At 36.0% G+C, this 21,064-nt stretch overlaps 1 protein-coding gene across 2 annotated transcripts in view; it reads left to right on the top strand.

Annotated features, from left to right (window-relative positions):
• The window catches only part of PCDH9 (protocadherin 9), a 969,142-nt gene that overhangs the window by 563,478 nt on the left and 384,600 nt on the right, over window positions 1-21,064 (top strand). The window lies entirely within an intron of this gene.

Genomic DNA, 21,064 nt, shown 5'->3' with positions numbered 1-21,064 from the left:
CCAGAGAATGGAGTCAGATCTCCAGAGCAGACTAGATTGATTCACTTTACAGGGCTTTCCGCCCAACCTAATTATTTCATTACAAATAGCGATTCTTTCACCCCGTGAAGAAGCACTTTGATTAGTGCCTGCAATACAGGTGCCGGGGTCCGCCACGGTAAGTGCATGTTAACTAGCTCCCTGTATCACAGTCAAACGGCCGGAATGTCACACCACAGGAGCAGACACCTTTGTTTTACATATTTTTGAGATCTCCAAATGAAGATGCTTAGACAGTTACAGACAATGCTATAGGATACTTTGATTGTTAGGTAAAAATAGACACACTATATAGCATTATTCCTTTAAAAAAAAAGTATTAGCCTAACATAACCTCTCACTTTCAACATTATGTTTGAAATATGGTTAAATTTTTAAATCTTATTTTAGAGAAGAGTGGGTATGGTATTTCTAGTTGCAAATTGAGGTTGCCCCTTGTATTATTGTTTTCTGTGGCTGACATAAATTACCAAAAGCTGGAGGGCTTAAATGACAGCAATTTATTCTGTTGCAATTCTGAGGTTAGAAGTCCAAACTCAAGGTGTCCTCAGGGCCACACTTTCTCAAAAAGCGCTAGGCAGAAATCCCCCCATGCCTCTCTTCTAGCTTCTGGGGTCTGTGGCAATGCTTGGTGTCCCTTGGATTGGGGTGGCATCCACACCTATCTTAGCTTCTGTCTTCAAATCACCTTCTCTCTGTGTGAAACTCTCCTCCCTGTGTCTTTTATAAGGATACTTGTCATTGTATTTAGGGCTGACCTGGATAATCCAGGATGGTCTCACCTAAAGATTCTTAACTTAGTTACAGCAGCAAAAGACCCTTTTTTCTGAATAAGTTCACATTCACAGGTTCTGGTGATTAAGACACTGACTTATATTTTGGGGACCACCATTCAACCCTCTACGTCCCAGACATGCCATTTGGTCAGTGTGTTTAGTGATTTGCCATGCATTTGCTAGTCATTAACAATTATTTTCTTTTGTACTACTTAAAAACTCATTTTAAAATGGAAATTGTATCTCATCAAAAATGGGCTTGAGAGAAAAGTAGTACCAATCAGTTAGAAAAAGAGAAAATGCTTTCCTTTTAAAAGAGGAGTTTGAAATGTGAAAGGAATAGCACTAGCACTCTGTGCAATAAAGTGATTGCTTAAAAATGAAAAAAAAATGTAAACACAAACTATATTTAAAGCAGTGGTCCTCAATCATGGGTGATTTTGTCACCCCCACCCAACACCCAGGGGACATTTGGTAATGTCTAGAGACATTTTTTTTCATTGTGGCAAAATATACATAACATAAAGTTTACCACTTTAAACATTTTTAAGTGTACAGTTCAGAGACATTAAGCATATTTACATTGTTGTACAACCACTAGCACCATCCATCTCCAGAACTTTTTCATCTTCCTGAGCTGAAACTTTGTACTCATTTAACAATACCTCCCATTCCTTCCTCCCCTCAGACCTTGGCAACCACTCTTTTCTGTCTCTATAAATTTGACTACTCGATGTACCTCATATCAGTGGAATCATACAATATTTGTTTTTTTTGCATCTGTCCTATGTCACTTATCATAATGTATTCAAGGCCCAACCATGTTGTAACCTGCATCAGAATTTCATTATTTTTTCAGGCTGAATTATATTCCATTGCATGTACATACCACATTTGGACATGTGGGTTGCTTCTACCTTTTGGCTATTGTGAATAATGTTGTTATGTACATTGGTATATAAATATCTTCTTGAGTCTCTGATTTCAGTTATTTTAGGTGTATACCCAGAAGTGGAATTGTTGAGTCATATAATAATTCTATGCTTATCTTTTGAGGAACTGCCATATTGTAGAAACATTTTTTGTCACAACCAGAGGTGGTAGTGTTACTGGCCTCTAGTGGACTGAAGCCAGGGATGCTGCTCTACATCTTACAATATACAGAGGAGCACACACTGCCCCGCCATTAGCGAAGTATTATCTGGTCCAGAATGTCCATCACTTCCCTGTTGAGAAACCTTGTTTTAAAGAAATTTTAAACTAAGAATGATCTTGATCCTTTGACTTTATTCCAAATATTATCAGAGAAATATGGAATATGCATTATATAGTTCTATACATGATGCTTCAATCATAAATACATATTTCAATGTCTCTCCTGTTGTTATTCTCCCCTGTGATATTGGTTTACATGGGGGACAACGAAGAGGATTGTTGTTGAACTGCATTACTTTCCCTCAGGTTTGAGGGGTTTTTTTTCAGTAAATTTCAAGAAAAATAATTTATAAAGTCATGCATGGGGACTACTAATATGTTTTTAAATTATTAAATTATTTGTCATTTCCAAGAAGATAGATTACAAACTTCTGATTTTCCCTTGTTTAATAAACATATTCTAAAAAGATAGACACGTTAGGGGCCTTCAAACCTTATAGGAAAAATGTAACAGTCAATGATTAGAAGAGAATCTACTTTATAGAAAAGAAATTATTTAAAACCTCTAGTGGTCATAGAATTTTAGAGCTAGAAGAAATTTTAGATTGTAGAGGGTCTATGTGTGACTGGACCTGTGTAACTATTACTGAATGGAACCCACAATACCTGTTTCATTGCTGAAGAAAACTGACACTCAAGGAGGTTAAATAGGTTGCTAAAAGCTACCCAGCTAATGAGTAGTAGATCCAAGGTCAGTCTCTGCTGTTGGCTCCAAAAGTACATCTGTGCCAGCACTTCAGGTCCATGATTCAATCTTCATTTTACAAAGGAAAAATCTGAGACCCAGAGTTGCCAAACAAAGACCAAACTTAGCTTCCAATCTTGTATGCTTTCTTATTACAGTTTTTATTCAATCTAAGAATCATTAGAATCCCTGCCATCCACGGCTAGATCCAGGCTAACTAGCACCTCTTAGCCAGACAGATCCTACCTACCTGGATGACTAGTACATCTTCTCCTTCAAAGTCAGAAATGGAGACTTCTAGTAGATCATTTTGTGCCAGAGGTAAAAAATGTAACTACAAACATTTGACTGCATGTAAGTAGAGTTTCATAGTATGTTATTAATCAAAACAACTTCCTAGAGCAATTTTGCTATTACATTGTCCAAGAATGACAGTGTGTGTAGATATAAATGAAGATATAGATTATAGAAGACCCAGTGAATGAACTAGGAATAAGTCTTTACATTAAGGGTAGAGAATATTTATTTTGTCTGGCATTGCTATGAATATAGAAATTTTGTTAAGATGGTTACCTTATGTCTTTTCTAAAATAGATGGTTGCACAAAGAAAAAGCAGGTTAATATTTCATTTATCATTTTTATAATAAAGTTTGCATAATTATCAGAAAAGTACATCAACAATTGTGAAATATTGAATTGTTGTAACATAAATGACGTTTCCGTGATCATTTAGTGCAATTGAAAATCATTTATCTTTTTTTCAGTGTTATAAAGTCTCAGAAAAATGATTTTTTTTTAAATCCACCAGATTCACATATCACCTGTAGCATAATTCTAATTAGCACTGAATTTTAATCAGTGCATAATGTTCTGTTTTTTAATCACCATACAAACATAATTCATGAGTTTATATAATTTTCAATATAGTAAAGATTTTATAAATGCAAGTTGGATAACTAACTAAATCTATTGTGTTTATTAATCATGTCCATATTTTCTGAGTCATGAAAAATGCAATGATAATGCATGACAATGCAAAGAAAATTATGTTCTGATTGCTTTTTAATAGTTATACTTCCAATAGAAATTATAATATTGATTATTTAACCATTTGTTGAAAATATTGAAATGGCCATAACAATATAATAACAAATATAGTTTACCTCATACCTACACTAATGTGTGAACTACATTTAATCTCATATTCAAGCTCAGTTAGGGACATTAAAACTGGTATGTATAATTTTGTATTTATAATACAATCGATTCAATAATAAAAGATTTTATGGAGCTAAAACTTACACAAAAAAAGTGCCTGTGTCAATCAGGAAAACAGAAACTATGATGGTTACTTTAACAGAGAGCTTTTAATATAGGCAAATGGTTAAAGAGACATAGGAAAACTAAAATGACAAAGGGCGAACACTGAGAGAGCATTGAATTAGTGACTGCTAGAAACAGTTGCCAACCTCAGGACTGTTGAGCAAAGGACAGAAGGTGTTCAGAACCTAGAAGCTTGGAGGAGGTGCCCTGTCATGCAGAGACAAGGTCTTTGAGGCAGGGATCTACCTGGCTACCTGGCTAGTGGTGATCTCTCAAGAGTTTATAGGTCAAGCTCCATAGACAGAGAATCCAAATCCCAGAGGAAGGGCCTCATGGAGCTGGAATTCTGAAGAGGTGGCACCAATGGTATGTCTTCTGAGGCAAGATGGGTCTGGAGTGTGGAAAAAACCTAGAGTCTGAATCAACCTGCAGTTGGAACCAATTGCCACAACTTGGATAAACATATCATTGCTTGGGTGATGCTGTCAGAAACTGACAAGGGTCCTCTCTCTGCAAAGGTGTGAGTTATATCTTTTCTGGGGCCCTTCCTCTGCATTACACCAACCTGGCAGCAGATAAACAGAACGATGCTTCCTCCTGTCCAGTTAGCTAAGTGCCCCATCTTGGCAGAACCTAGCAGGGCACCAGTTGGCAAAAAAGAAATGCAGTTTGCAGAGTTCAGCCTCTGTATCATAAAGCAGAGGCTCCACTCAAGGAGTAAGTTTGGATTGGACAACAATTGCTTAATAACCAGTGCAGTATCCAACGCTGGTTTCAAAACCTCTCTTACAGTGTGATTATAGAATGTTACATTTATCTCTAGCACAGCAAATTACCATCAACTCACTAGTTAATGTACCTAAAATAATTTCTAAAAGAGAAAGTATGATTGTGTTATATGTGCTCAAGATATAGTCAGAATCACTGATACTGAGATTTATTTTTAAATATCCCAGCCTTAGGCATATGGTAGCTCAACATTAGGCCCAGCTTTCACTGAATCCACTGCCAGAAGAACCTAGATTTAAAATGGGTTATATTATAAGACTGAAGTCTCAGATTTAGTAACAGAAACCGGAACCCACATATTTTGATTCTGAGTTTTAAACCGGGGTCAATATAACACAATTAGCGATAAAAATATTTATATAAATGATAAATGTGTATTCTTTAAGAAATGCTTGTATATTTAATTCAACAAATATTTATTGGACACCTGCAGTGTGCCTGATATTGTCTAAATTGCTAAATATACTAAGATGAATGAGAAAAGATCTTTTAAATGGAGAATTTGCTTTCATTCATATATCGTCTATAATACTTTAAAATAATTAGTTAACATCTAAAAATCACAAATTTTTATAATGCAATTTTTTTTCTAAACAGACCTTATTTTTCAACCTACTGGTGTATTTGTATGAGAGTAACCACAAATTAATGTCTAAGATTACCTAAGGGTGTACATGATGCAATCAATATAAACCAAAAGATTGTTCTGAGCAGTAAATGCAACTTCAATTGTGTGATGTCTTTCCCTTAACTAACCTTATAAATTAACTTGGCTTTAACCCACACAGTTGTTTTCCGATATTTTGAGAACCCCTTAGGCTGATGCTATTAACAAGGTGTTTATGCTTAGATAATGCATTTCTTGAAATCATATTATATACAAGAGTTTATTACCAACATCCATTATAGAAATTCAGATAAGAACCTTTCAGCCTTGAGTTGCAATGTCACCCATGGATGACTTTTTGCACTTCAGGAATATTTCAACTGATGGTATAAAAACATTTTGAAAACAACAGGACATTGACTAGATTTCTCAGTTGAGATGTCCCTGTGGGAGTGTCCTATACTCTCCAACCAGCGAGTCTGCTGAACACCACCTGCAAATTCCACACTTTATTTTTTTTTATTTCTTGTGTATTTCACAATACTTGTGAGGTGATGTGTGACTGGCGGCACGTCAATGTGTTCTGCTCTCTCGTCTAACACTGTTGATGGGAACACTGCACTTTGCCAAGAAAAAGTGTCCTAAAGATGGAAGCTGAATTTCCTGGCCACCACTTCTTTTATTTTTTACATCTTTATTGCAGTATAATTGCTTTACAATGGTGCGTTAGTTTCTGCTTTATAACAAAGTGAATCAGTTATACATATACATATGTTCCCATTTCTCTCCCCTCTTGAGTCTCCCTCCCTCCCACCCTCCCTATCCCACCCCTCTAGGTGGTCACAAAGCACCAAGTTGATTTCCCTGTGCTATGCAGCTGCTTCCCACTAGCTATCTCTTTTACGTTTCGTAGTGTATATATGTCCATGCCTCTCTCTCGCTTTGTCACAGCTTACCCTTCCCCCTCCCCATATCCTCAAGTCCATTCTCTAGTAGGTCTGTGTCTTTATTCCTGTCTTGCCACTAGGTTCTTCATGACAATTTTTTAAAATTAAATTCCATATATATGTGTTAGCATACGGCATTTGTCTTTCTCTTTCTGACTTACTTCACTCTGTATGACAGACTCTAGGTCCATCTACCTCATTACAAACAGCTCGATTTTGTTTCTTTTTATGGCTGAGTAATATTCCATTGTATATATGTGCCACATCTTCTCTTTCCATTCATCCGATGATGGATGCTTAGGTTGTTTCCATCTCCTGGCTATTGTAAATAGAGCTGCAATGAACATTTTGGTACATGACTCTTTTTGAATTATGGTTTTCTCGGGGTATATGCCCAGTAGTGGGATAGCTGGGTCATACGGTAGTTCTATTTGTAGTATTTTAAGGACCTCCATACTGTTCTCCATAGTGGCTGTACCAATTCACATTCCCACCAGCAGTGCAAGAGCATTCCCTTTTCTCCACACACTCTCCAGCATTTATTGTTTCTAGATTTTTTGATGATGGCCATCCTGACTGGTGTGAGATGAAATCTCATTGTCGTTTTGCTTTGCATTTCTCTAATGATTAGTGATGTTGAGCATCCTTTCATATGTTTATTGGCAGTCTGTATATCTTCTTTGGAGAAATGTCTATTTAGTTCCTCTGCCCATTTTTCGATTGGGTTTTTTGTTTTTTTGTTATTGAGCTGCATGAGCTGCTTGTAAATTTTGGAGATTAATCCTTTGTCAGTTGCTTCATTTGCAAATATTTTCTCCCATTTTGAGGGTTGTCTTTTCATCTTGTTTATGGCTTCCTTTGCTGTGCAAAAGCTTTGACGTTTCATTAGGTCCCATTTGTTTATTTTTGTTTTTATTTCCATTTCTCTAGGAGATGAGTCAAAAAGGATCTTGCTGTGATTTATGTCACAGAGTGTTCTGCCTATGTTTTCCTCTAGGAGTTTGATAGTGTCTGGCCTTACATTTAGGTCTTTAATCCATTTTGAGTTTATTTTTGTGTATGGGAGAAAATAGTAGTTTTCTGGTAGCATCTTTAGAATTCTCTATGTATAGTATCATGTCATCTGCAAACAGTGACAGCTTTACTTCTTTTCCGATTTGGATTTCTTTTATTTCCTTTTCTTCTCTGATTTCTGTGGCTAAAACTTCAAAACTATGTTGAATAAGAGTGGTGAGAGTAGGCAACCTTGTCTTATTCCTGATCTTAGTGGAAACGCGTTCAGTTTTTCACCATTGAGGATGATGCTGGCTGTGGGTTTGTCATATATGGCCTTTATTATGTTGGGGAAAGTTCCCTCTATACCTACTTTCTGGAGGGTTTTTATCATAAATGGGTGTTGAATTTTATCGAAAGCTTTCTCTGCATCTGTTGAGATGACCATATGTTTTTTCTCCTTCAATTTGCTAATATGGTGTATCACATTGATTGATTTGCATATATTGAAGAATCCTTGCATTCCTAGAATAAACCCCACTTGATCATGGTGTATGATCCTTTTAATGTGCTGTTGGATTCTGTTTGCTAGTATTTTCTTGAGGATTTTTGCATCTATGTTCATCAGTGATATTGGCCTGTAGTTTTCTTTCTTTGTGACAGTCTTTTCTGGTTTTGGTATCAAGGTGATGGTGGCCTCGTAGAATGAGTTTGGGAGTATTCCTCCCTCTGCTATATTTTGGAAGAGTTTGAGAAGGATAGGTGTTAGCTCTTCTCTAAATGTTTGATAGAATTTGCCTGTGAAGCCAAATGGTTCTGGGTTTTTGTTTGTTGGAAGATTTTTAATCACAGTTTCAATTTCAGTGCTTGTGATTAGTCTGTTCATATTTTCTATTTCTTCCTGATTCAGTCTTGGCACGTTGTGCATTTCTAAGAATTTTTCCATTTCTTCCAGGTTGTCCAGTTTATTGGCATAGAGTTGCTTGTAGTAATCTCTCATGATCTTTTGTATTTCTGCAGTGTCAGTTGTTCCTTCTCCTTTTTCATTTCTAATTCTATTAATTTGAGTCTTCTACCTTTTTTTCTTGATGAGTCTGGTTAACGGTTTATCAATTTTGTTTATCTTCTCAAAGAACCAGCTTTTCGTTTATTGATCTTTGTTATCGTTTCCTTCATTTCTTTTTCATTTATTTCTGATCTGATCTTTATGATTTCTTTCCTTCTGCTAACTTTGAAGATTTTTGTTCTTTCTTCTCTAATTGCTTTAGGTGCAAGATTAGGTTGTTTATTCGAGATGTTTCCTGTTTCTTAAGGTAGGATTGTATTGCTATAAACTTCCCTCTTAGAGCTGCTTTTGCTGCATCCCATAGGTTTTGGGTCGTCATGTCTCCATTGTCATTTGTTTCTGGGTATATTTTTATTTCCTCTTTGATTTCTTCAGTGATCTCTTGGTTATTAAGTAATATATTATTAGCCTCCATGTGTTTGCATTTTTTACAGATCTTTTCCTGTAATTGATATCTAGTCTCATAGCGTTGTGGTCAGAAAAGATACTTGATACAATTTCAATTTTTTTTAATTTACCAAGGCTTGATTTCTGACCCAGGATATGATCTATCCTGGAGAATGTTCCATGAGCACTTGAGAAAAATGTGTATTCTGTTGTTTTTGGATGGAATGTCCTATAAATATCAATTAAGTCCATCTTGTTTAATGTATCATTTAAAGCTTGTGTTTCCTTATTTATTTTCATTTTGGATGATCTGTCCATTGGTGAAAGTGGGGTGTTAAAAGTCCCCTACTATGAATGTGTTACTGTCAATTTCCCCTTTTATGGCTGTTAGTATTTGCCTTATGTATTGAGGTGCTCCTATGTTGGGTGCATAAATATTTACAATTGTTATATCTTCTTCTGGGATCGATCTCTTGATCATTATGTAGTGTCCTTCTTTGTCTCTTCTAATAGCCTTTATTTTAAAGTCTATTTTGTCTGATATGAGAATTGCTATTCCAGCTTTCTTTTGGTTTCCATTTGCATGGAATATATTTTTCCATCCCCTCACTTTCAGACTGTATGTGTCTCTAGGTCTGAAATGGGTCTCTTGTAGACAGCATATATATGGGTCTTGTTTTTGTATCCATTCAGCCAGCCTGTGTCTTTTGGTGGGAGCATTTAATCCATTTACATTTAAGGTAATTATTGATATGTATGCTCCTATTCCCATTATCTTAATTGTGTTGGGTTTGTTATTATAGGCCTTTTCCTTCTCTTGTGTTTCTTGTCTAGAGAAGATCCTTTAGCATTTGTTGTGAAGCTGGTTTGGTGGTGCTGAACTCTCTCAGCTTTTGCTTGTCTGTAAAGATTTTAATTTCTCCATCAAATCTGAATGAGATCCTTGCTGGGTAGAGTAATATTGGTTGCAGTTTTTTCTCTTCCATCACTTTAAATATGTCCTGCCAGTCCCTTCTGGCTTGTAGGGTTTCTGCTGAGAGATCAGCTGTTAACCTTATGGGGATTCCCTTGTGTGTTATTTGTTGTTTTTCCCTTGCTGCTTTTAATATGCTTTCTTTGTATTTAATTTTTGACAGTTTGATTAATATGTGTCTTGGTGTGTTTCTCCTTGGATTTATCCTGTATGGGACTCTCTGTGCTTCCTGGACTTGATTAACTATTTCCTTTCCCATATTAGGGAAGTTTTCAACTATAATCTCTTCAAATATTTTCTCAGTCCCTTTCTTTTTCTCTTCTTCTTCTGGAACCCCTATCATTCAAATGTTGGTGCATTTAATGTTGTCCCAGATGTCTCTGAGACTGTCTTCAGTTCTTTTCATTCTTTTTCTTTATTCTGTTCTGCGGTAGTTATTTCCACTATTTTATCTTCCAGGTCACTTATCCATTCTTCTGCCTTAGTTATTCTGCTATTGATCCCTTCTAGATTATTTTTAATTTCATTTATTTTGTTGTTCATCATTGCTTGATTCATATTTAGTTCTTCCAGGTCCTTGTTAAATGTTTCTTGCATTTTGTCTTTTCTATTTCCAAGATTTTGGATCATCTTTACTATCATTATTCTGAATTCTTTTCCAGGTAGACTACCTATTTCCTCTTCATTTTTTAGGTCTGTTTGTTTTTTACCTTGCTACTTCATCAGCTGTGTTTCTTTGTCTTCTCATTTTGCTTAACTTACTGTGTTTGGCATCTCCTTTTCACAGGCTGCAGGTTCGTTGTTCCCATTCTTTTTGGTGTCTGCCCCCAGTGGCTAATGTTTGTTCAGTGGGTTTTGTAGGCTTCCTGGTTGAGGGGACTAGTGCCTGTGTTCTGGTGGATGAGGCTGGATCTTGCCTTTCTGGTGGGCAGGTCCACGTCTGGTGGTGTGTTTTGGGCTGTCTGTAGACTTACTATCATTTTAGGCAGCCTCTCTGCTAATGGGTGGGTTTGTGTTCTTGTCTTGCTAGTTGTTTTCCATAGGGTGTCCAGCACTGTAGCTTGCTGGTCGTTGAGTGAAGCTGGGTGTTGGTGTTGAGATGGAGATCTCTGGGAGATTTTTGCCGTTTGATATTACATGGAGCTGGGAGGTCTCTTGTGGACCAGTGTCCTGAAGTTGGCTCTCCCACCTCAGAGGCACAGCACTGACTGTTGGCTGCAGCACCAAGAGCCTTTCATCCACATGGCTCAGAATAAAAGGGAGAAAAAGTAGAAAGAAAGAAAGAAAGAGAATAAAAGAAAATAAAATAAAGTAAAGTAAAATAAAATAAAGTTATTAAAGTAAAAAATAATTAAGAAAAAAAAAAACTTTTAACCTAGGGGTAAGACAGGACTAAAGACACAGGCCTACTAGAGAACGGACTTGAGGATATGTGGAGGGGGAAGGGTGAGCTGTGACAAAGCGAGAGAGAGGCATGGACATATATACACTACCAAACATAAGGTAGATAGCTAGTGGGAAGCAGCCGCATAGCACAGGGAGATCAGCTCGGTGCTTTGTGACCGCCTGGAGCAGTGGGATAGGGAGGGTGGAAGGGAGGGAGATGCAAGAGGGAAGATATATGGGAATATATGTATATGTATAATTGATTCACTTTGTTATAAAGCAGAAACTAACACACCATTGTAAAGCAATTATACCCCAATAAAGATGTTTAAAAAAAAAAAGAAAAGAAAAACTTTTTTTAAAGTAAAAACCAAAACAAACAAACAAAAAAAAAAAAAACAAGAAAAAACGGACGTATAGAACCCTAGGACAAATGGTGAAAGCAAAGCTATACAGACAAAATCTCACACAGAAGCATACACATACACTCTCACAAAAAGAGGAAAAGGAGAAAAAATCATAAATCTTGCCCTCAAATTCCACCTCCTCAATTTGGGATGATTCATTGTCTATTCACATATTCCATAGATGCAGGGTACCTCAAGTTGATCGTGGAGAATTAATCCGCTGTTCCTGAGGCTGCTGGGAGAGATTTCCCTTTCTCTTCTTTGTTCGCACAGCTCCCGGGTTTCAGCTTTGGATTTGGCCCCACCTTTGCGTGTAGGTCGCTGGAGGGCGTCTGTTCTTCGCTCAGACAGGACAGGGTTAAAGGAGCCGCTGATTCGGGGGCTCTGACTCACTCAGGCTGGGGTTAGGGAGGGGTACGGAGTGCAGGGTGAGCCTCCAGCAGCAGAGGCCGGCGTGACGTTGCACCAGCCTGAGGCGCACCGTGCGTTGTCCCGGGGAAGTTGTCCCTGGATCCCGGGACCCTGGCAGTGGCGGGCTGCACCTGGCCACCACTTCTACGTCATGTTACTGATAGTACGAGTAACTAACTAGATGCACCAAATAACATATTTGTGATTTACCATGTAGATATATTGCATGTTTCTGTTTAAAAAGACACAATTTGACCCATTTTATATACAGTTTGGAAACATATAAAACGTGTCAAAGCAATTTTGTTATTGGGAAAATAGCTGACCAATTCTAGGGCAATTGGTTATATAAACAACTGGCAAATTGTTCATAAAAAGCAACATTAGTAAACATCTTGTCATTTTTAACTTAAAAAATAATAGAACTTTAAAAATCATGAACTATGAATATTTAATAAATATTTTACCACCAATAATTTATTGATAGTTACTATGCTGAAGTAACAATGATATATAGCTCCTTACAAATCTCTTTTACTTTCTATTCTTATCTGTGCGTTCTGTAAGAATCATAGATGAACATTGTGTGTGTGTGTGTCTGTGTGTGTTAGTTTAATATGAAAAGCTTACTGAAAAAGATAATACAATCTAAGAAATGATTTATAATCAATATGTGTTTGAATGAGACTTGACAAACATAAAACTATTCAAAGTTTATTAAAACAAACATAATACCACAACTCTGTGATATAAGCAGGAGAGTGCTGGTACTCCAATTACAGATGAGGAAATTAATGTTCATAATGAGTAAAACATTTTAACAAGAACACATGGTTAATGGTAGAACCTGAATTAGAACTCATGCCTCCTGCTATCTAGATAAATGTACTTGTTAACACACTACCCTGAATCTTCTCTAAAACTTAAATAAATCCACAACAGAGAAATTGATTTCTTTTGAATTTTCATAATAGGTGTTGCTGGTAACCACTCATATCATATTCACTGTTTTATATTTAGGTCCTTGTGTTGTAAGCATGTTTGTACAGTTCTCCTCAAGTCATTGATTGCTTGTAGGTATCACCTCGTGTGCCCAGGACAGTATCATTTTGATAACTGTCTAGCGATAGATAGGAATACAATACTACTCTTCTTGATTAGAAGTTGTAGGGCTTCCCTTGTGGTGCAGTGGTTGAGAGTCTGTCTGCCAATGCAGGGGACACGGGTTCGTGCCCCGGTCCGGGAAGCTCCCACATGCCGCGGAGCAGCTAGGCCCGTGAGCCATGGCCGCTGAGCCTGCGCGTCCAGAGCCTGTGCTCCTCAACGGGAGAGGCCACAACAGTGAGAGGCCCGCGTACGACAAAACAGAAAAAGAAATTGTATATAATTGTTTTGTCGGTACATCTCTAAATAATGCAGTGATTTGAATATTTTACAACAAAAGTTAATTCCAAATGTAATTTAAATGTCTGAAATATCTAAGTTATAATGTTATATCATGACTAAAGGTATTTGTGTAAAATACTATATGATATCTTACATTGAATGAAAACATAACGTATAAATTGATGGTTATGGGTTAGAATGGGTTTCAGTGGATGTTCTCAAATATATTGGCTGCATTGGGATTGTAACCAAATATCTTAGAAAATAGCAATTAAATCTCAGGATATTATTTTCCTAAAATCAATACCTAGTATATAAACTTTAATCAACACCAGTAGAGTGAAATAGTTATATTATTTTGTCTCAGGATTTCTTTTTTGAGTATCTTATTGGAGATGAAGAATATTGAATTATGTAAAGGTCTTCAAAACCAAATATGATGCTTCCAATCTACCAAAATCAAGAAGTGTTCCTTTATTTTAAAAAAATTGTGTATGACCAAGGGAGTCTTTTCTCTCTGAATTCTAACAAGTTACACATTGATAATAAAGCTATAGTTTTAAGTTTCCTTCAAGGATAACTGATGTCACATTCAGATTTATAACCTAGAAGGTGAATTGAAAGTTGACAAATTATACCATAAAGGAGCTTATATCAAAAACACTTTTCCATAGCATGGGCATCATCTAGTTTATTTGCTATTGATTTATACCCTGAGGTGTAAAGTTTTAAACAGAAATTCAGAAGTCCAGTTAGACCAGCCACAGCTTTGGTTGAATGATGTTGGATATTTTATAAATTGTTTAAAACTTTTTTAAAATATTATAATTTTAAAAATCTTAGTGCAACATATCTCACGGTCACATCCATGAGATTCTTGATATAGTTCATGAGGTTCATGGTTGAGGACAGATGTCTTGCTTACATTCTAGCATCTGGCTACACTATTCATTAGGACTTTGTAATTCCAAGCTGTGTAGAAATTAATATATTCTTCACCTAGAAATGTGCTTTGTTGTGGAAGGCATTTGGGAAAAAAACAAAGAAAGCTCATTTCTGACCCTGATTTTGATACCTATCAGACATAATATTTTGCCAACTCAGTTTCCACTTCTATAAATGATAAAATTTTTCTAGATGACCTTAAAACTTCAGTTAAGTGACTTTCTAAATTACCTTTTCTGATATACCACAATACATAGGGTTAGAGGTTTTCTCTGTTTCCCTAGTCCTTTACACTGACCTAAAGACTTTCATGTGTTTATTATATATCTTAATTTTAAATGCCTTGAGAGCAGATGACAGATGATTCTAATACTAACCAAATATAACTGTTCACATGAGTTCCACTGACACTTGTTGAAAGAATAAATGAGTGATCACTGCAGTCCCTTCTAATTCTGAAAATCTATCAAATCTTGTCTGGATTATCATCGAAGTGTCTCCCAATTTATCAGACAGTTCTATATCCATCTATTCCCTACATAGATTTTCTTAAGTAACTATGTCATTTCCCTGCTATATTGTGATGATGGACTACTGGATAACAAAAAAAGGTGTATTCCATCACAGAAAGTACTGTTTGAATACTAAATATTAAATAACTTAACGTGCCATGTTCTAAATTCCTATTTAGAAAGGAATGATACATAAATTCAACCTCTATACTATCGTTTCTTATATTACATAGTCTATCCATGTGTTTGAATCACTTTTCACTGACATGTATCTCTATTTTTACGTATGTAGGTTTTATGTCATACAATTCTGTAATGAAGATCATCAGATTTTGAAGCTCTTTTTAATTTTCAGAGGATTTCTCTTACTTGAAAAGATAATATTTAGGATATGTCTTGAGACATAGTCCTCAAAAAAAAAAAGAAAAGAAAGAAACATTCAGTAAAACTCAAGTTTGTGCACTGCTTTTCTCAAGTGGATAGTACTGTTTTGTCAATAGCTCCATCTGCAGACCAGGGAGAGCTTGTGAATCTTGCTTAGTGATCAAGTTATAAAGAATGAGCTCTCAGCTCGCAGTTGGTTGTTAAATTAGATTTGATTTTAAAGGTAACACCCGAAGACACCTTTTTGATGTTAATTTTTTAGCAATGTCAGGTTTTATATGATTTCTGAGAGGATAGCTGTAGGCTCTGTCAATGGGAATTCATTGGGACAGAAGGAGAGAGGGAAAGGAAGAAATAACTATTGCTGAAGGCCTGCAATCAAGCATAATAAACTCTTCAGTCAGCTGTTTAAATAAGTACACAGCAAATTAATATTTTCCTTTTTTTTTCCTGCAGAAAATTGATTTATCTGAACACTTTCTTCCACAAAGGCAGTTTCTAAGCTGTCATGTACTCAGCACTCTTTTCCCAGTGATGTGAGTGAGAATAGTTCAGCTCTCACTACCAACGCTGTAATTTTAGGAGTTTAAATAATATGTGCTCTGAGCAGTAGTACTGTCAGCAGTGATTCCACTTAAGGAGGTAGGTGAGGGGATGAGTTTAGCCATGCTCCGATGCATCTTCTACTGGGGGGTCTCTAGCTTTGGAACGCTGGAGGGCTGTATAAGTCTTTTTTTTAGTAACCTGTAAAGGTGCTGGATTCCCTGAGAAGATGGGGTTCACATTATAAATTAAAATCAAACCTCAGTCTTTGCAAATGAAAAAATACCAGAAGCATTTATAAGAATAGCATATACTAGTGGCTAGATACACAAGTATGTTTCACTTAATATACTATATTTCAAAGCATAATTGCTATCTTTGAGAACACCTGTGTATTGAATCTACTGGTCTTCAAATCAACCTTACCTTAATTTTTAAATGTCCATAGATTTTTCCCACACAGCCATCAGAAGAAATACATATTCTTAAATAATTAATATGTTTATAATGTAGCACATAAACAGTAGTATGCAAAAAAATGTGCATGTAGTTACAATGAATTTGCTACTACCTGTGCCATTTACATAACAGGAGGGTCGTTATGAGGTTGAAATGAGGTAATAGCTGAGAAAATGCTTTGAAAATATGTAAGCGCTATAAAAACTTAAGGTGGCTCTACTTATTGTTATTAAGCATTAAGTTTCCACAGTATAATGACTTTCAGACAGTGGCTTCTGGAACAGAACAGAGTGAATGAGATTAGAGAAAGGTTCATTGTTGGTGAAGCAATTGCTTCAAAACCACATCACAAAGGAAGATAACTCTCAGATACGTTTTCTTTTTTCTTTTTGGCTTCAATGCTTATATATCAACTTTTAGTTTCAAGTTAATATAAAGCTTTCACTTTCATGCTAAATAGATATCAACACTTTGTGCATATCCATCTGTGCTTAAATACTCTTCAAAAAGTGGAAAAGCACTTTTACAAAAGCTACCTATACGCATGATCTCTATTCATCAGTGAAAACTGAGGAAGAGTGATGAGCCAGAGCAATCTACATAAGCGAATAACAAGATGCAGCACATGATCATCTAAATAGTTTGTTGAATTACTACAAAGCTAAGATTACATCAGTGAAGTGGAACAAAGGTCAGGCATTTGTGCCAGAAAAAATAAGGCAAAACCTAGTGAGTCAGGCAAGTAAAGTAAGTACATAAATAGTTGTTAAAGAAGGCAAACTATGATAAATGTCTTCAAAGAAGAAAGTATGAAGAGAAGAGAATAGTATATATAGATGAAAGTATAGAAAAGCCATCATAAACAAGGTGGTGTTTGAAAGAGAAGCTTGAGATTTGGGTAAAATATTGATAAGTACAGATGAAGAAAAGATCATTAAGGAGAAAGAAAACCATAGGCAACCTTTCCCAGTCAGAAAAGAGTAAGACTTAATTTCACAGCAAAAAATATGAATTCAAAATAAAGGAATTTGAACTTTGTCCTCTAGGACCTATAGTATAGGGAATGGAGCAGGAAAAATTTCAAATCTGTTGAAGACAGTAATCTTCCAGCTCTAAACAGAAGGTATGAAAGGGAAACGGTCAAGGGTATTTTGCAACCTCATTTCAGAATTAAGTTTTCAAATAGGTGATATCAGTAGATATGGGGGCAGGAGTGAGGGGGGTGATTAAATGACCAAAATTAAGGAGTAAGGGTCAAAAATGTGCATAACTTTGGGTTTTTTTTGTTTTTTTTGTTTTTGTTTTTGTTTTTTTGTGTGGTACGTGGGCCTCTCACTGTTGTGGCCTCTCCCGTTGCGGAGCACAGGCTCCGGACGCGCAGGCTCAGCGGCCATGGCTCACGGGCCTAGCCTCTCCGGGGCGTGTGGGATCCTCCCGTACCGGGGCACGAACCCGGGGCACAAACCCGCGTCCCCTGCATCAGCAGGCGGGCTCTCAACCACTGTGCCACCAGGGAAGCCCTGTTTGGGTTTTTGTATCCATTAACTCATTCAAAACATTTTTGTTATACATGTACTACACACTAAAGTTCTAGACGCCAGTAGAATACATAGTAGTGGATGTTCTAACTGCAAATTCAAGTATAGGACTTGAAAAAGAAGTCAAAAAGAAGTATATAGAATTGGGAGAAATCTATGTAGAATGGTGATTAAGCTTAGAGTAGATGCAAAGTCTGAGAACATGTAAAGACATAATGAAGAAAGGACACAGGAGATGGATTTTTGCAGAATACGGAAGGAAAAAATATCACTGTGACACATAGAAAAACAAAGGGAGGAGTAAGTGAAACAAAATAGAAAAGATAATGAAGAACTAGACATCGATGAAGCAGAATTTTACAGAATGATTACTTAACGTTTTCAAATCTGGAGATTAGAAAGCCTTATCTCAAACAACTCTAAGGGTAACCCATGGATTTACCATCTACCTCTTTCCTAGCATTTCTGAGCTTGAATCAAGTATATTCTTCAGTTTTACCACGTTTAAAAAAACAAAACAAAAAAACAGTTTATTGGAGCTTGTGATTGTCTCACAAGAGCAACTCACACTTCTCCCAGAATAACCGTGTATCTCATGGGTCACCTGCATTTTCTGGCTGTTGCCCAAACTGTACCTAATCCTACTTTATGTGGGAACTCCACATGTCTTTCTTTGGGCGCAAATAAAACCCAGGTATTTTGTTCTGTTTGAACATTTTGTTCAAAAGTTCCATTTGTTTATATTCAATATCCCTGGATTTAAATGTAGACATTATAATTAAAATTTTGACAATCTGCATTTCTGAGAATTTTTCTAAATGTGATTCCCATTTTGCTAGTTCTGTACCCTGCCTAGAATGTTGCCTCTGAAGGAAAGAATGATGTCTCTGTTCAAACTCTGGTTCTGACACTTATTACCAAATTATCCACAAGTAAATGTGAATAAGTGGTAGAAAGTAAGAAATGATTACATGACCACCTTGCACCTTATTCACACAGACATAGTAGAAAAGATGAATGTATATTTTCTAGAAGATGAATAATATTTATTTTGTCTTATGATTTTCTGCAGCATGTGGAAAAATTTGATCTCTTAATTACAACATTTTTATTGAGCCTATGGGTTGAGTATGCCAGATGCCCTCTCCCAGTGACTTGAAATACTGCTGAATAGATGGCATGCCCTTAACATATTAAATAAGCCAGTCATCTCACAATTATTTAATTTTAGTTATTGATTTAGAAGACTATAATGACTTTGCTAGAAGTAAATATTAATTGAATTTCAAAAAGAAATAAAATAAATTTCTATTAATAAGCAAAGTATACTTCAAGCTCTCATGCTTAGTACTATCAGAATGGTTTTTTCTTTTCTTGGTATAAAATGCAAAACAATTATATAATCGGTGATATGATTTTATAAGGCCTATATTCATGTAAGGTGGGAACTATATGTGACAGAGCATGAAAAGACTCATTTCCTCTTCCTTTTATATTGCTTTTTAGTGAGGATTGTGGTTATTTGGGTCATGACTTCACACTCAACCACAAAATATACCATCTCTATGAGTAAAGCAGGAGGTCACAGACAAAGCTTATAATTCAATTCTTCTTTCAAACATGTATAAAGAAGTTGTAAACTTCCAACTTGAAGAAGGTCCATTGCAATAAATAATTTAATTAGAATTACTTCTTAAAAATGTTAGTCAATGACAAAAGTAGATAATGAAAAAATGTATATCACTAGGTAACACTAATGACTAACTGTGGATATTTTAGGTGAATAATTTGTAGTTATGATTTATTTCTTTGTGATAATTCGTCCAAAGCTACCTTGAAAAAGTGGCAATGTGTAATGGTAAGATAACCATAATCATGGTACTATTTCTAGTAACAATTATTATGAATATAAAGACTTAAGTGATGCATATGTAGAATACATTTTAACTAAATTTACAAATGAGAAACTAAATTGAGAAAGTTAAATTATTTGTCAAAGATTGTAGCCATTTAAATGAACCATATCTTCACCTTCAAGCCTGTGACTTGTCTATTTTTGATTCTAGTTTGCCATAAAATTTTAAAAATCTTTAAAACTTTTAAACCACATTTCCCATCATTTCTCTTAGATAGTCACTATTATTTCTTTTTAAAAAGTCATAATTTTCACAACAGTGCTCTACCTGGCATCTTGATCTGCCTTCAGGTATGTGTATATATATATATATATTTCAAATGCATTAATAACTTTTTGTACTTGGGAGCAAGTAATAAGACCACTTAATTTACTAAGTCAATGAGTAAGTATTTGGCTGCTTCTGGCAACTCTTTTGTTGCTTCACATATTTGTAGGCCTGCCCTTCAGATTTGACTTAGCAATTAGGAGCTTTCCAAGAGATTCTACAATTTGTGCAAATAATTTCAAATGTTTGTTTATGTATGGATAAGTAGGATTATAGCAATAGGTAGGTTAATCAGAGAAATGGCCAATTACATGGAATAACAAAAAGCACAATTATAATTCAAATACAGGACTCAATTGACTCTGCTGTAGAAGTCAAGCAAAAGATTACAATAATCTGTCTTTTTTTTTTTTTTCCTTCGAGTGTATGGTGTTCCAGACATTTCCCACCTATGATTAAATCAAAAGGCTTTTTTTTTGGTTTTGTTTTTTTAACAATTTCATGCTATGTATAAGACATTGTGCTAGACATTATAAAGAGAACTACAAGTATCAGAAATAGCCCCTCCTCTTAAAACCTTCTGATATATTTAAGGGTGATCTATTTAAAGCATAGAATCTTGAAAAGTTAAATAATTATATGTAGAATGATATTGATGTCATTATTTTATAAATGAATCATATGAGCACCTACACTTAAAATAGCACTGTGAACTACCTTCTTTTAGAGTGACTTCAGGTAGGAAAAGGGGCTTGGATCTGGATTCAAAAGATGGCTATGGGCTTCCCTGGTGGCGCAGTGGTTGAGAGCCCACCTGTTGATGCAGGGGACACGGGTTCGTGCCCCGGTCTGGGAGGATCCCGCGTGCCGCGGAGCGGCTGGGCCCGTGAGCCATGGCCACTGAGCCTGCGCGTCCGGAACCTGTGCTCTGCGACGGGAGAGGCCACAACAGTGAGAGGCCCGTGTACTGCAAAAAAAAAAAAAAAAAGATGGCTAAAATTTCAGTATATGTGATGAGGAGGAAAGACGTTTGGCTTTGCTTTACAATATTTAGCATGGAGATGCATTTCAGGGTGAAGATTAAGCCGTGGGCTCTGTATGCATGCCCT

This window comes from Monodon monoceros, unplaced genomic scaffold (genome assembly GCF_005190385.1).
Source record: "Monodon monoceros isolate NGI ecotype Baffin Bay Population unplaced genomic scaffold, NGI_Narwhal_1 Super_Scaffold_8, whole genome shotgun sequence".
Classification (NCBI taxonomy): Eukaryota; Metazoa; Chordata; class Mammalia; order Artiodactyla; family Monodontidae; genus Monodon; species Monodon monoceros.
Note: the sequence above shows the minus strand (reverse complement) of the source record. Positions and strands in the feature narration are given on the sequence as shown.